The 14,758-nt window shown below is 36.9% G+C and overlaps 1 long non-coding RNA gene across 4 annotated transcripts; it reads right to left on the bottom strand.

The window, feature by feature from the left end:
• Window positions 1–201: 201 nt before the first annotated feature.
• LOC121071609 lies at window positions 202–14,719 on the bottom strand. Of its 4 annotated transcripts, XR_005820716.1 has the most exons (5): window positions 14,304–14,719; window positions 6,982–7,062; window positions 5,019–5,205; window positions 1,408–2,336; window positions 202–1,041 (listed from the first exon to the last, which is right to left on the bottom strand). It is a non-coding gene; the product is annotated as an uncharacterized LOC121071609 (long non-coding RNA). The 4 variants fall into 4 exon arrangements; XR_005820713.1 differs by having other exon boundaries at window positions 202–2,336; XR_005820715.1 differs by having other exon boundaries at window positions 202–1,601.
• Between the last annotated feature and the right edge of the window lie 39 nt (window positions 14,720–14,758).

Genomic DNA, 14,758 nt, shown 5'->3' with positions numbered 1-14,758 from the left:
ATAGCCAGCCATTGCCTCCTAGCTCTTAGGACAGCCAGAAAACGAGGATAAAGCTGGATTCTCCCTGTTCCTTCCTTCAAAAGAGGCAACAAGAGGATGCATTTCTGCTACCCACCTACTGGTTTTCTCAGACCTAAATATCTCTGTGATCTCTATTCCTGTGTTAGCTTTGATTGAATTGCTTAAGTAGGTCAAATTTACTAAGGAGGGACTGATGGACAACCACCATATCACAGCATATGTCTCATCGCCTTAGGAAAGTAGACTAAAATCATTCTTCCATTTTTTTTCCACTTAACAACTGCTGTAACCAGTGTTTGATGGATGGTTACAAGGTATTTTTTCCCAGTTATACAATATTAAAATAAGTAACATGGGGAAACTACCGTTTGTTCAGTAAAATGTACTACTTCAAACATCACTGTAAATGCAAAAACAAAACAAAACAACCACAATACCCAGTCAAAGCCCAGGCAAGTACTTGACTTGCCATTCTCATCAGAATCTGAGCAACTTCTGCTTTCAGAAAATTCAGATTTGAACCAAATTTTGAAGAAACTGGTCTTTAATCAAAAACTGTTCTGTACCAACACATGCCAGAAAGTTAGATATATCGCTGCATTAACTGCATAGGCTTCAATCTTGCATCTTCCAATTTCCTAAGGAAGATCCCCATACTTGTTCCCTGTATACATTTGCACTGTAATAGAAGATTTAATTATGCAACTTTATTGATCTTACAAAATTAACAAAGAACAAAGTAAAAGACGTCTGGAAGAAAGTTATTTAATATTAAAAGCATTGAAATAACACTCAGGAAAACCCAGGGTTTTATTCTTGATTCTGCCACAGGCTTCTTTAGTGTTGCTGAATAAGACTTTTGTATTTTTATAAACCACAAAGAAATTAAATGAAATCTGCATGGAGAATTTTAACTCCAGCATTTACTGATTTTTGAGTGTTTGATGTTGTAGCCTTAGTGCTTTTGAAATTAATTCTGTCTGAGTTCTGAGACAGATTTGTCATGTTGTTATCTCAGTACTTCAGGGTTTACTTAAGGAAAACAAAACTGCAGCAATTGAAATTGCCTATAGAGTAGATTTCAGAAAACTGACATAAGTAGAAAGATGTGGAAATATGTGTCTGGTTTTAACACACTAGAATTATGCATGTAAAATCTATGTTATCATAATGAAATGTAAAGCTGGCTTGGATCACTGACTGAACAAAGCATCATGCTTTCTTAAAATGGTTCATCAGGCTGTCCCATTTCCTGCTTTCTCATGTCTTATTTGGGAGCCAAAATGATCAGAAGATCTTTGGGTCACAAAAAAAAAAAAAAAAAAGTGATTCATACTAGAAATAGGATCGACAGTCACTTAGAATTTTTTTGTGGTGGAAAGATACTCGAAAGGCAGAGAACAAAATCGATCTCACAAAATGTAGTTGTACTTCTGAACCATAGGTGGCAGCAATGATTGTATGGACCAAGGGCACCGTGTGCATCATTCTTCCTAAATGTACATGTTCTTTGAAGGAAGCGTTAGGGAGTGCGGTAACTGTCAGTCATTGCTCCAGAAGGAATTCTGAAGAGACTTGAACTGTTGAAGAAAAATGCATTAGTTTTAACGAGAGTCAATATTTCCACTAACAAATGCCAAGTATAATTTATAATAAAAGTTCAGCTGCATAGAAAGGCTGAGAGAATGAGCGTGGAAAGACCCAACATAACTGTCTAATCTTAACATAGATTACTTCATATGCTGTTTGTTACAAAATTAATAGATTACATTATAACCAGTATAATTTGATATTTTAAATTTGTCCTCATCTTTATATTCCCTTGTGACTTAAACAAGAGATACTGTTTTTTGGAGTTTTATACCATATATCATGATTTACACCTTCCCAGAATAAGTGCATAATTATGCACTTCTTAGCTGAAATTATATGTACAGACCAAGAATTATACCTATGAAAACCTGAGAGACAAAGGTCACTTTGTCTTCCACAGTATTACAAGTGGTTCTTTCCAGTATCTGGTTCTGCTCTTGCTTTATGAGTACCATGAGGCTGCAGTACCTGTTTTCTGAAATGTGTGTTGTCTTTGTCCAGCATGGGACCAAAAAAACCAGCACATATAATTACATGGCTTGGAGAATGACCACAGAATGCCACCAGCACCCATCAGAACCCCTTTGAAACAAGAAGCAATCATGAATAGTTCCATAGATGTTAGTTTTGTGGGAAGAACAACAGAGATGGTGGCAGCTGTAAGTTCATTATCCATGATTCAGAGCTTTTTTTCCACTCATTGGTATAAGCTGCAATAGATCCTAATTCAGAAAGAGAAGAAAGAGAAGAAACTTGGAGAAAATGTTCTTCCAGAGAGCAGGTGGTTTAAATAAAAAGCCCCCAGACAAACAAAATCCTAGACTTCCCATTAAGATATTTAAAAAATGTGACGGTGGTGAAGTCACAACGCTAGAAAAGTAAGTTAACAGAGCCTCATCATAAAGTGTGGCAATAACCTGATACTTTTTCCCTGTATATATTCAGATTCTAAGAGTTGGATTCAGTATAACAGTAAAGGTAGTAGTTTAGATGCATGTTTCAACAAAGGTTTGAGAAGCCACAGAATTTTAAAAATGTAAAGCCACAGAAATTTTAAAAATGTGCAAGCTTGGGTTCCACATTTTTCAGGATGAGAGATTATTAACATTTAAAATAGAGGTCAGTGAAGCTGACTCCTTTCTGTATTTCAAACACAGGATATCATCTTTACTTTGGCTCTTTGTACTTGGAAGAAAGAGGGAAGAACTAATTTGAATCTGTCATAGGTTCTGGGCAGACTATGTAGCACCTGGCTGAAGATTTTAATTTATTTTTTCTGTATTTCAGACTTAGTATTTTCATCTTATGACAGAGACACTGTTAAGGGAAAAAACAGGGTTCTAAAATTACAGACTACTTTCAGATAATCATGGATTAAGTCATCACAGCTATCTGTGGTAATCACTCTGCCACGTACAGTTTTTTTTTTTTTCCCTTCTGTGTCAGATAGATCAAAAGATGCATTTCTTGGGGGGAAAAAACAGGACAGCCCTGAATGCCATCTTTCTTTCCAAAGAATGCCAAAAAAAGAATAGTAGCACTAAGATAACCTTGATTAAAGCTGACTATGAGTATATACGTTGAGAAATTTAGTCAAGAGTTGTATAAATACTTGATTAATCATATACAAATTTATCTGTAGGCTATGCTACAGTAAGCAGGCATAGTGAATTAGAGGGAAAGTCAGTTTTCATCTCTTTCAAAGTGATGTTTCCTGCCATAGTGAGGCAAATCTCCTGAAGTAACTCTGCCATCTATATTGAAATCCTGCTTTGCAGTCAGCTGAGCTGAGGGTATTCTTAGCCAGTTAATATGCACGTCAGTATAATGCAGCTGCTCTACAGCATTTTACATTATGAAAGTAGGACAGACTAGAGTTATTAGAAGTCACCAGGTTATTTCTTAATCAGAGCAGTGCTGGTTAATACTTGCCAGGAGGTATTACTTTCTACCTTTTTTCTCTCACAGTTGGCTACAAAAAAAAGAGAAAAAAACCTCCAGAAAGGCTCTTTCATCTGACTGAGAACCACACTGACTCTTATGACTGACAAATTTAAAACTGTTTCAGATGCTGACAGCCAAGGATATCTACATCCCCACTTCATGTGGATTAGATATGTCTGGAATAGCGAAAGTATTTTTATTTTGTTGAATTTGAGTTACTTTTTGAATTTGTCTAGTGTTTAAATAAAAGCAGTGAGTTTACATTAACCAGAAAAGTTCTTTATTATAAAACTACAAAAAAATTATGATAGAATGCAATTTCTGTCTTGTTTTTGCTATTTTTCAGAGTAGATCTACAAAGCTAAGTTGCAGGAAAGTGCAGAAAAGGATTGGAATAGTAAAAGAAGGGATTTTTCAGCTCTTTTTTCCCCTTTTTCATGGCACAGCTGCTCTTTCTAATGACTTATCTAAAATTGTATTTCCTCAGACCATTTGGTCAAAGTGAAATATCACTCTGTTACCCGTAGTTCTGTAGAACTGTTCCAAGTTTGTTTACCTGAAAGAAATACAGTTCTGAGTTTATACCAAATATAAACATGATGACTTGGCTTCCTTCTCCTTAGCTTTCTGAGATGGAAAATGGCAGTGGGCCATTCTTTTCACTAGAAATCTCTGCATTCACATTCCTATTTTATTCATTAATTTGCATTTGTTATTTCCATCTTGACTGACTTCGCTACATGTCACAGCTTTTTTAAGACTATAGGTCACGAGAAGTATTTGCAATTCTGCTTTGTGTTTTCATAGAGTTCGTTCATGAAATAATATACACCTGGTATTCAAAATGTCTTTCTACATTGCTTTCTGCTTATCTGTTGTCAATTTTGGAGCTAGAGCTGTAATATCTGGCGCTTAAAAGCCAGAATTACTAATTAGTCAGTGTCAACCAAACCTCTTTCAGAATTATATTTAAGTGCTTTGGCAAACTTCTTTGGCCCCAAATGTACAGCTCTAGGTTACATCACTATAAAGTATACAGTCAGCATCTATTGTTTCAGCTGTATATTTAGGATTTTCAGCTACAAATATATCTTTTCATTGTCAAATAGTCCAGATTTTACCAAAAGCATTAGCTGTGTCTTATAATATTCACTAACATAAATGTTAGTTTTATAAGACATCCTCTGAGTAGTTGAATGAGAAGATCAGTACCCAGATTTGACTGGTAAGTGGTATAACTATCTTAGACAGACAGTACTCTTAAAAAGTGATCATTAGGAAAAAATACAGAAATTGTCTCAAACACAACGTAGAGTCCTTCTTGTAAATGTTCCTGCTAACAGTACAAAGACAGCTTAGTTAATGCTGTACTAGTAGCATCTGGGAATGCTGCAGGGACATTAAGTATTCAACTAGTGTTTCAAAGCATGTACTATTAGCATCTCAAACAAGGCACTTACAAAGAGTGTAATTGGATAGCTGATGAATTGAGAATGCTCCTTCACAATTTTTTTTGATTTGCCTTTCTTCCAAATAATCTCTTTGGTCTTCCTTAGGATCTAGGATAATCTTTGTTCAGCCCAGGAGTTTCCCTTGAATGAAATCTGAGAGTTTAAGTGGAGCACAAGGCCAAAAAGCAAGCTTTTCCTGAAATTAAGGATTAAGATTCTCTTACTACAAATACATTAACTGTCTTTGACTACCTGAGAACAATGAACTGGTGCTTTGTACATATTCTGTGCTCCAACAAATAAAATAACTACAGAAATGAAACCATTTTGATTTGTATTTTCCCCAACTTTCAGAATCCTGGTAAAGCATAGCAGTACACAGCAACACATGAACTGCAAGAGGAAGTTTATACGGCAGTTCATTAAGATTGACCTTTTTCTTTAAATGTTATAATTTTTTAAAATGTTTCTTTAAAAGTGAAATGCAGCACTGGTGTTGTTTTGTGTGATACCATCTTCATTCTCTTGCTAAACAAAGTTTGGTCAATGATTATTACCCAGCCAGGGCAAATTTACTGCTAAAGTTAGAACCACTGTTATATCAGATTGTGCACCTGCGCTTGCACTGCTGTTCTACAATGTGTTCACTTGACAGTACACAGTTATGAGACAGAGGACAGCAAATTCCATTCACAAACATCATTATTAACACTGACAACAAGAGAGCCTTGCACTGAAGGTGATACACATACTGCCTTTTTGCTTTGTGAGCCCAATTCAGGAGATAGCAGCAAGAACAATGGGTCTGTGAAAGTTTTGGCGCCAGACCTCACAGTAGTAATGGAGGCAGCTTTACTCATCCTGTACCTGATAGCTGGAGTACGATTATGTTCGTTGGGTCAGGCATTCCCAGGATCCAGCTTGTTTGGCTCAGTCATGGCCTGAAATCTGATTTTGTTCAGAGACCACAACAAAATCAGAAGGCTTGAGCATTCTCAGGCTATACTTAGGAACTTAGCAGTATTGTACTTCCTGAGTCATCCTAATGTCAAGACTACGTGCAGCCAATGAATTGCAAAATGGCTCCTTCAAAAAGGTTTCCTTGTTGGAGTAGAACGTGTAGATGAGTAACTATTTCAGCCTGTTAGGCAAAAGTTTTTCCCTTTTCACCCGTTGGCTGATCTTGAGTTTGCACGGGTTCAATGTCAATAAGGGTGAATGTCTCATTGTATGTCTATGTTTATACATACACACAAACTTGACTGTGGCATATGGCTTATATGGCTTTTTAAACTGAGTGGAAAGATACAAATAATTTTGGATTTATGTTGTGAGAGTAAAAGACAGAGAAATATAATTGTTGCAGGTGCAATACTAATATTTAATTGTATATTTTGGACTTGCACTCTCGGATTTATAATTTCTTGCTTAAGGTGAAGACAGCGTAGGATGAATAATTTTTTAATCAAGAGGAATTTAGTAAGCTTTTTAATATAATCATGTTAGATTGTGGTATAAAGCACAAAAACTCATCACAAAATTTGATTTACTATCAATAATTAATTTCTCATTTACATTACATTCTTTGACATCCCAGAGTTTAAATTTTACTGTTATGACAATAACAGACATTGGATATTCTTCTCAGTCTCCTTTAACTGAGACACTACCTGTGTAGGAACACCCTGACATAATTGTTTAAAGAATGTAAGTAAAATTTTGGGGGAGAATGAGAGATACTGACTTAGGTGGTATAATTATGAATATTCCATTCAAGTCAGAATAAGACTGCAAGGAAACACATTTTACTTAAGGGACATGTTACATTATAAAATCCCTCTTGTTGTTCATTTAAAGGTAATTAAATCTGAAACCACCTAAATGTGTAGAGTTCCTATTTAAGGTATGCTCTTATTTAATGTTCCTATTTAAGGTATGTTAAGTTCCCTTTATTTAAGTCCCCTTTATTCACCTGTTTTGAACAAAGGCCATAAGAACCTTGTGCCTCACTAACATCTGGTGCTGTTTTGTCCACAGTTGTCTCTTGGTACAGCTGTGGGAAAGAAAGAAGACATAAAAAAGAAAACATTATGACTTAGACTGACTAGAATGATTTAGAAGATTATGACAAGAGTATATTAGAATTTTCCAAGGGAAATGATGGAAAGAAACACACTGTCGCCACATTTAAACTTACTTTAGAAGAGCAACTAATCTTCATCAGCTAAGTCTGTCAGTAAAAGATCACTGTCATCACTCATCTTTCTGTAGGTAACCTTCAAACCACACTTTTTCTTTTTTTTTTTTTTAAATAAGCCCATCACTTGCTTTAGACATGCAGTGGGAGAGGGAGAGTAAAGAGGAACTGAACAAATTTCATTAGGCATGGAGCAAGTCAGACTTCCAGTCAGACAGGCACTTAGGGTGCATTATTTTCACATATCGCATATCAAAGGCTGACTGGGTTTGCTAACCCATATATTAGAGGCAAGCAGCCTCCTCATTTGTTATCTAGAAACTAAGATCCCAATCCTGCACTTCAAAAGAAATTTATAATCACTTATGCCCACGCAAGTAAAATGCTACCTACTCAAAATAATGTTTACTTACATTGATATTGCACAAATATATGTGGTTATGTAAAAAGTAAGTTTACAGAATCACAGAATAGTTGAGGATGGAGGGGACCATGTTGGAGGTCATCTCATCCAACCTAGGGTCACCTAGAGCAGGTTGCCTGAAGCCTATGTCCACTAACAGCTCCTCTGAAAAGAACTGATGGGTGACATTGCTTTGCAATTACAAGAAGTGGATCAGAGCTGTCTCCCAGAAAGAATCTTAAAGGCAAACTTTCTACTGGAGCAGTGGACACAGATAAACTGATTTTGCCCTGTCACACATGACCTCAGCTCAAAGAGCACTAAAGAACAGAAGAAGGAAGACAACCCTGTGAATGGCAAAAGTGCATTATAGACTGTTCATATTTGTGAATGCAACTGAAAATAATAGCACCCTAACTTGCGAGATGAATCCACTAAAATGGAAGAAAAGCTTATAAACTATGTTAGTACTAATAAGGATTCCTTCTTGGTGCTTGCACTATTGTCATTACAGTGACAAAGGGAGGAATATGGGTCTCTGCGTATGCCCTACCATCCATCTGGGACATGTGAGATGAGCACAAGTCTGTCTAGTTTGCAATGCAGTTAGAATTCACCAGATGGGGCTAATACAGCAAATATAAATATTCTCTATAGAAGTCATACCGAAGAAATGTAGATAGATAGGGAGAACAATATATACTTGTATATATGGCACAGGAGTAATAACTCTGAAAGGCTGTGGTTGTTTTTTTGTTGTTGTTGGTTTTTTGCGGTTAACCCTCTCAATGAATTCATTATTTAAAATAGATATTTTATTTTGATTCATAATATGAATTATATGTTTAACTATTCAACCATTAACCACCACCACTCCCCAAACCAATAGCTGTCTTAGGAAATATGTAGGTTTCTTATTTCAAATATTTTTTTAAATCTCTAAACAACTATAAAGCCACAAATATAGAAATGGAAGGATGTATGTTGTCTTTGGATCCTAGATATGATGCTTTTTTCTGCCTTTAAATAAAAATACAAATACAAGTTGAAAAAAATCAGTCTAAGCTTGTAAACACATATGGCTTTCCTTTTTGACATGGTACATGACTGATCTTGTCTCCCAAGTCCGTCTCTCAGGTTTTGTTTCATGTAGCGACTGAACATATTTAGCCATCACAGTGAAGTTTAAGCTAATTGATTTAAAAAGAAAAAAGAACCCTGCGTGCACTGCATCTCTCAAATGCCCTTATCTATGTCAAATCATTGAATCGGAAACTTAGTACTGAAAATTGAAAGTAATTATCTGTGAAAAGTGTCAGCTTGACATTCTTCTATACTCTGACATGTCTTTAATAATTGATTCTATCATTTTTGCCATCAATGGGCATATATGTTAAAATTTAGTATTTATCTACCTCATACTTGATTTTATCATGTTATACCTATTTATGAAAATAAAAATAACAGTGAATACAGCATACATCAGATGGCATTTAACCCATTGAACAAATATTATTGGCAAATGACAAATCGTATTATACCTAGCACTTGGTCACAGAAGATGGAGGCAAAAGACAAAGAATGTCACACTAATGTGCATACTTGATTAAACGATTACTGATATATACATGTTAGCTAAGAATATAATATTGTATGAGCTGGATAAGGATGGTAGTTTCAGGTAAACAAGAAAAGCAGGGACCCAAGAGCCTACTCTACATAGGTAACCTTCAAACTACTCCTTTCTTTAGTAATCCCATCACTTGCAGTAGGAGAAAGTAAGAGAGAAACTGTACAAGTTTCACTGAGCATGGAGCAAGTCAGACTTCCAGCTAGACAGGCACTTACAGTTCTGAAAGCTTCAGTGCTGATAATTTATTATGATTTAAACTTTTTGTGATGAAATTATAAGGTATATATGATAATAAGAATATATGTTCTAGCAATAAATTCCCATTCTCCTCAGCCAATCCCTATTCTCTTTGCTTTGTAGATCACAAATAAATAAGTAAACAAATAAATAAATCCACTTTGATGAAAAAATTGTATTGGGAAGTTCTGTCTAAACAGTTACACAGTTCTGCTCACCGATCTTCCAGTTCCCTGATACGAATAAGTTGTGGACACCAGATGGATGTCTAAGACGTGTGAATATAACTTATGCCCTTCTTGCCTTGCAAATGAAAGTCACGAGCATGACCATAATAATGACCATAATGAAGCCACCACTCAGTTCAGAGAAATGAGCTCTCCCTTCTGTAAACGTGCAGTGATTCAACTAGCACTGAATGAACAGCCTGTGCTACACAGCTTCCAAAGCTTCTATGCTTCAGTGAGCTCACAGAAAAGCTCATAAAAAGTTCCAATAGAAGATCATCTACCTAAAACTTCAATGCTTCAACTAAAACAATTTGGAGTCAGTCATTCAGGCCGTGGAATTTAAATTACACTTGTGACACTGATGAAGAATCTCCTTCTAAGGCTCAGCAGAAAGCAGACATAGCCATTCTTACCCCAAAGCTCTCTGCAACATGTTTATTTTGAGATAACATTGTCTCATGTGAAAACGGTGATGAGGGCATGCAGAACATGCTACCAAGCTTTCAGTCCCTCCTTGAGAAATACACCAAAGCAATGGAAAAATGACTCTATTGAGATGGTCCTAGCTTGTGCATTTCTAGATTAATCCACTCTCCAGTCTTTTCCAGAAAATAAGCTTGAGTGCCAGCAAACAGTATGCAGAAGGACAACAACTTTGTTCTTGCCAAAGTGCTAAATCTAGGCACTAGGCAGTGGAGTAGTCAGGACAGACAACCCATACATTAACAAGCAAGCTTTACTAAATATGTACAAAGCTATGCAAAACTAAGCCATGATATATAATTGCTATTAACGAGAGCCCATCATCATTTAAGTAGATGGCCTGGGGAAGACCGGTGAGCCTAGGATAAATGTAAGACATCTACAGATCTCTTTAAAGTGCAAAATGTTCAGAGCCATTCGATTCTGTCCACTTTTTAGGCAAACAAAGAACTTACTTAGCTCTTTGCTTCAGGCTGGTAATGCTTCCCTCTCCTTAGCTGTTCTTTCCAAGGACACTTTTCTCAGCTTTCCTTATTTCCTGTTCTTCTGAAGGGAGACTTCAAGCACACAATGACAACCTCTTTTCATGTTAATTTGCATGGATGACTAACTGTTAACTAACTGTTGCGCACACCAACTACAGGTTGCTTGGCTGACCTGCAAAACCTATCATGTATGATCACAACACGATCACCAACACGACCTGCCCAGTGAAAACCAGCTGAATGAAATAGCTGGCTGTGATGAGCAGAGAAAATAATTTTGAAGCATTTACATACTAAATATTTTGCTGCTTAAGTTACAAACACATGAGGGGCTATGCAGACTGCAACTTCGGCATGTTCTTGGCCTTCTTGATGGCATTAAATTCTCACACTGCAGCACTGATAAGCATCACTGTCTAGAAATTCCAGTTTTGTAAGGAACTAAATTATTGCTGCTGGACAACAATCAGACATTACTTATTCACAGCTTTGTCATTCCTCAGCTGGATTACAGCACTACTCTATGTATGGATAATACGTCTTCCATGTCTAGGGAGTTTTGAGAAGTACATAATGCTGGAGCACTTCTCAGAAACACAAGCTATTTGCAGGCATATCAAACCAATCTCTCTGGCTTCTCATAAAATTTAAATTAACTTCATAATCTCAGTTTTATCTTCAGAGAACATAATTTCCAGGATAGTTAAAGCTTCAAGATAATAACTGTTTTTGACAAGAATAGCAGACTTCACTATGGAGGTAAGCTAGTCTGTTCAGGAGAAAACTTTCAGAGAGCCGACTGCAAACAGCAAAATAAAATCCTTCAAAGACACAACAGAGTTCACTGTCATCCAATCCCAACCATAAATCATAGAATCATAGAATATCCCGAGTTGGAAGGGACCCATAAGGATCATTGAGTCCAACTCCTGGCACCACACAGGTCTACCCAAAATTTTAGACCATGTGACTAAGTGCACAGTCCAAACGCTTCATAATCAGATTTCTTTTACCTTGCTTTCTTTAAAACAAATGTTTGTTTTTAAAAATACCCATTTATTTTTAAGAAGTGAATCGTCAAAACTATGGTAACAATTATTTTCCACGCACTTTTGTTCCTGGGGAGGGACAAAAGCACAAAAACACACAATGTATTCTAGATTAGCGGAGACTTACTTGCTTCCCTAACATCCTTTTGTTTTGTAATGCATAAAACAATGCATTATCATATGTCTTTAGTGTTAATTATATGTAGTGGTTAAGAAGAGATTCTTAATGCAAATAGGGAGTTACGAACTGAAAATGTTTAAAACTATGCCATAAACAGTATTTTCTCATGATCAAAGTAGATTAGATGTACTTTAAAATCCATGTAAGTCATTGGAAATGTATTTCTAACATCACAATTGTTCTTTTCCTAATATTAAATGGAACTTGCATGCCATTCTCCTTTCCAACATTAATCTTCTGACCAGCTCAAATGTTTTGTGTACCTATCTGTGTATACCTGTGTCAGCTAGTAATTCTCACCATTCACAATTTGGTAAGAAGTAACACATTGCAAAGCTTTTGATACTCTGAAGCCACTAAATACCTAAATTCTTGTTTGGCATCAGTAATCCAAGCAAGATGTGACAGACAGCCTACAGTTGACAGAGACTGCAGACATGGTCTCTTGATTCCTGCCTCATAATCTGCAGGCAGTGCATGCTCAAGTAGATACTTTTAGCATGATGGAATAGGGTGTAGTCACAATCCTTTTTTTTTTTTTTTTTCTCAGAAGAGCTGATAAAAGCATCACTGATCTCAGTTGTTGCACTTTTAGGCAAGGAACAGATGGCATTCAATTCAAGCATAGAAAAATTTTGTTAATAACTGTACTTGTATCACCTAAGTTTTAAGGCTCCAGTTTCGTCATGGTCAGCAAAAGCACTAATAATACTGCAGCCTGAAATGCTGCAGGACCAATTCATGCTGTGCATAAATCAATCTCAAAGAACCACACTATTTTATTAATGTTAGTGAATTTTGCTCATGTCTGCCTTCCAGTTTACCCTAAGGCTTGCAAGAAGTACAGGCACTATAAAGCAGTGATTCTGCCTGACTTCCATTCATTGATTGTACATACAAAACAAAACATCTATGGGTGTCCTGATGGGATCATTTCAGAACTATAATCTTTGGTTAGCTTGAAACAGAAGAATTTACAAGTAGTACAGAGAACTTTTTCATAAGGCTTATCACTGTAATCTCTTTTTCCCATTCTTTAACCAAGTATTTGGTAAGGATTGTTGATGGGGCTGTACAATAGCGTTCTTGTGACTTGCAGCTGTGTTTTTCAAATGAATATTTGTCTTGGATTCTCTGTGGAATCTCTCAGCAGCTTTTATTGATGTTTCTTGGTAAATGTTAAACACTACATCAATTCTTTGACTTTCTGCACCATCATGTACTGCTGATAACCAGGTACACGTTAACTTTGTTTATTCTTTGGATCACACTCATTCCATCAGTGATAGATGGCCTGCTGTGGTTTCAGTACAGTTTGCATTCCTCACGATCCCTCTACCAAAGTTGCCTGTTTTGTCGCTCAAAGTGATCTACCCAACGTTGTCAGCATGTAATGAGTAAGACATATTCAGTACGTCAGCTTGGAGCAACACTTTTTTGGGTTAGATCTTTGTTTTGAATATTATTGTCATTAAGAGATCCTTGCATTTCCTGCTCTTTTTTTTTAATGACTGAAAACTTTCTGACCTTCTTTCTGGAACTCAATTCATGAAATTTCTGCATGAAAGAACCACTCTCTAGACGAAGACTTAAAATAATTGCAGGTCTGCTCACCTACTTCATGTACTTCTAGGAGGACATCAATACTATGCAGCAGCTGGTTGATAAACTGGAAAGATCTATTGGTCATTATTGATTGGCTTTATCTTAAGAATTTCAAGCAAGGCTTCAATACCTGGCCTCATTACAGTTCGATTACCTGTACTTGTTCAGATATTCACTAAATTACATACTCTGTTCCACACGAGTTAACCTGGAGGTCTTCAGCTGTTTCCTGTCTCTCAGCTACCTTGTACTATGATGATCAGCAATAAGGTAGTATTTAGCTTCAAACTAAATCCCTTTGAACTAAACTGATTTGAAAATAAATCCCTTTAGCCCCCCGGAGTCTGAGTGGGCTTCTGTGATTGAGCTGATCTAGTGGAAAGAAAGGGAGGTTCTGCGTCCCTCCTGCTCTGCAATCCCATCCCCTCCCTTACCCAGTCAGTGTTTTTCATCTAACCCGATTCATTTCACATTTGCAGGGGGTTTAATTCTCTACCCCAGGATCTTTCAGAAGCGGCTCATCACAAGGTCAGATGAGCAACACTGCTGGTGAAGGAAGTAACAGCAGACAGACAAGGAAAAAGAGAGCAGGAAAACCCCTTTATTAGCAGCCACATTAGAGGAACTCTGATACAATGTGAAACCACACTTTGAAAGTGCATTATTAGAAGGCAATCTAACAATGTGCTGATCTTCCCCTAGCTGCACATTCCCAAGTCCTTCCTTATTTTGTCTCTAGCAGTTCTCTGTTGAATTGGACCAGCTTCGTTGCTGACCAACAGTTTGCTTACCTGACCGAGAGCCTGCCATTTCTCTGGTGGGATTAGTTTTCGAGCTGCTCTGACTCACCCTTTTGTTGCATGACTGCTGGAACTGATGCAAGGGAGGCAGTGGAAACATGTACCTGAAGACAGAGGCGATGTCATGTTTTGATGTCAGAGGAGATGTCATTTTTTTTTTTTTAGGAGATGAGGAGATGTCACCTTTTTTTTTTTTTTTTTTTACAGCTGGAGAGCAGTCTCTGATTATTTTAAGCCAACTGTGAGAAGGATATAATTAAACTCAGAGAAAACTTGCCTCCCTAGTGAAAATTTCGGGGGAGCACAGGCTTAGAGCCTCAGATTACGTTTGCATTTATTCTCTTTTAACCAACTCATCCTCGCGCAGGGCTAACGAACCCCACCACCAACCACCAACCACCAACCACCAACCCCCAATCCCAATCCCAATCCCTCCAGCCCCAGCC

Source organism: Cygnus olor, chromosome 5, assembly GCF_009769625.2.
Source record: "Cygnus olor isolate bCygOlo1 chromosome 5, bCygOlo1.pri.v2, whole genome shotgun sequence".
Taxonomy (NCBI): Eukaryota; Metazoa; Chordata; class Aves; order Anseriformes; family Anatidae; genus Cygnus; species Cygnus olor.
The sequence above is the reverse complement of the archived record's forward strand: the minus strand, read 5'-3'. Positions and strand labels throughout refer to the sequence as shown.